Source organism: Chiloscyllium plagiosum, unplaced genomic scaffold (genome assembly GCF_037043375.1).
Source record: "Chiloscyllium plagiosum isolate Xiang-an unplaced genomic scaffold, Cpla_swu_hap1 HiC_scaffold_47, whole genome shotgun sequence".
Classification (NCBI taxonomy): Eukaryota; Metazoa; Chordata; class Chondrichthyes; order Orectolobiformes; family Hemiscylliidae; genus Chiloscyllium; species Chiloscyllium plagiosum.
The window spans coordinates 41,881,128-41,883,604 of record NW_028270185.1 but is presented as its reverse complement, the minus strand read 5'-3'; positions in this window follow the sequence as shown (position 1 = coordinate 41,883,604).

Below are 2,477 nucleotides of genomic sequence, written 5' to 3'. Positions count from 1 at the left end.
TTTATAAACTATTGCTAATTTAACCCTGAACTTGTAACTCAATGTTTGATTCAGAATGTAATATAGTAATTTCTCATTGCTCAAATTCATTGATGGTGCATGTCATATTAGTCAGTATTGGCTGTTCTGCTGAAAGGAGAATTTTATTCCTTTTACTTTTCTGCTGCTTTAATAATTCTACGTTTAGTGAAAGATCTGGCCATAATAAACCCAGGAGTAATTACAGGTCTCTGACCCAGAGCAGTGTAATGACCTCAGTATTTAGGCTTCTATTAATTGATGACATCAGTGAAACGGTGTGGATGTGATGTTCCCTCTATTAAATTCACCATGAAAGCACTTTATAAGCTTGATTCAAACAAATAGCCATTAACTGGGAAAATGCCTGACTCCATGGATACACAAGACAGCTGGCCAGCACAGATTATAAAAAATACAAAGTATTCAATGGAGATATTCCAAAGCTCGGAGACCAGGAGCAGGTCACACTCGTTTTGTTTTATATCATATATTTTTATTAAGAAAAAATAGATTTTTAAATATTGCAACAACTACAAAACAATGCAATTCAAAACAGTACAAAAATAGTACAAAACTAAACCCAAATAATAAAAAAGAAATTCCCCAACCCACCCTCCTATACGAATGTATAAACACATATAGAGAAGTATAAAATTTAAAAGAAACCTAAACTAGCTATTTAACTAACTAAATAAATACCTAAGAACAAACAAATAAATAGTAATAACTCAGCCCAGCCAAACAAAACACTCATACATTCACAGTTCCTCCTCCCTGGATATTGGACTCATGAAACACAATCGTTACGGCTATATAAAAGCCCTTGTTAGTGTGGCAGATAAACCTGTGTCCAGGTATTTCAAAAGGGGTTGCCATGTCTTGTAAAAATTCTCAGTTTTGTGGTGTACCATATTTGTGAGAAAATCCAGGGGAATGTGCTCTATAACAATCTTCCACCAACCTGACAGGCCTGGGGGGTTTTCTGATATCCAACCGAGCAAGATATTCTTTCTTGCACAGAACGTAAGAATATTGAAAACTTTTCCTTATGTGAGTTTGCAGGAAATGCAATGGGTAGGCCCAAAAGGAGCGAAATAGGGTCTTTCTCCACCCCTACACCTAAAATCCTCTCCATTGCACCCACCACAGCGCTCCAATATGTTTGAAGCCTGTCACAAGACCAAAGACAAAGGGTAAGAGTACCCGTCCAGACCTTGCACTTGGGACATGCTGAAGATACCCCTGGTTTAAATTTTGACAAACGGTCTGGGGCTAAGTGGACCCTGTGGAGAATTTTCAACTGTAAAGCATGGGTCCTATTGCAAATTGATATCTTCCTTGCATTCTCCCAAATATCCTCCCATGCCTCTGAAGAAACTTCAACACCCAGCTCTCTTTCCCACATCTTGCAGAGTCGATCAGACTCATCTGAGGTGGCACCCACCAATTGGTGATATAGAGTACTGACAGAGAGTGTACTCTTAGCCCTTAGTACCCCTCTTTCTATGTCAGATTTGTAGGGATCAGTCAAAAGTGTGGTCTTTTTTTGAATAAAATCCCTAACTTGAAAAAAACGAAAGAGGTCTCTATTAGGTAACTCGTATTTCCGTACTAACTGATCGAAGGACATCATTACATCTCCCTCAAGTAAATCACCCATGCAAGATGTACCCCTAGCTGCCCAACGTTTAAATCCTGAATCTATCATACCCGGTTGAAAACTCGGCATACCCACTAAAGGTGTAAACAAAGATGTTTTGCCAATATTACCTTCCCTCTGCCGAATTGCCCTCCATGCTTTAACAGTATTGATGACTATTGGGTTATGGCAATATTCCCTAACTGTCCTCACTTTGTCCAAAAACAGCAAACTGGTAAGGGGGCACCTTGCCTGGGAGACTTCGCTATCTAGCCATATTGAAAGAGGGTCCCCACAAACCCAATCACTTACCTAGGTCAAAAGCGAGCTTAATTGGTAATTTTTAATGTCTGGAAGGTCTACTCCCCCCAATCTGTGAGGCAACTGCAGTTTGGCTAATTTAATGAGGGGCCGTTTACAGTGCCGGATAAAGGAGCTGAACCAACCGTTCAGTCTCCTGAGTATTTGTTTATTGAAAATCAGGGGGAGCATCCGTATAGGTATAGCAAACGAGGAAGAATATTCATCTTAATAAGTACAATCCGACCCAACTATGAGACTGGAAGTGCCTCCCATCTTTGGAGATCTTGTTTAATTTTTTCAAATAATTGAGTAAAATTGGCTTTGAACAGCCAATCCAGAACTGGAGTAATGAATATGCCCAAATACACAAACCCCCCCTGTGACCACCTAAATGGGAATCTATAGTCACTCTCAAGAGCCAACTCTTTCGTAAGACCACCCATAGGCATAGCCTCTGATTTAGCAAAATTAATCTTATACCCTCAAAAGGTGCCAAACATGTGAATGCATTGTA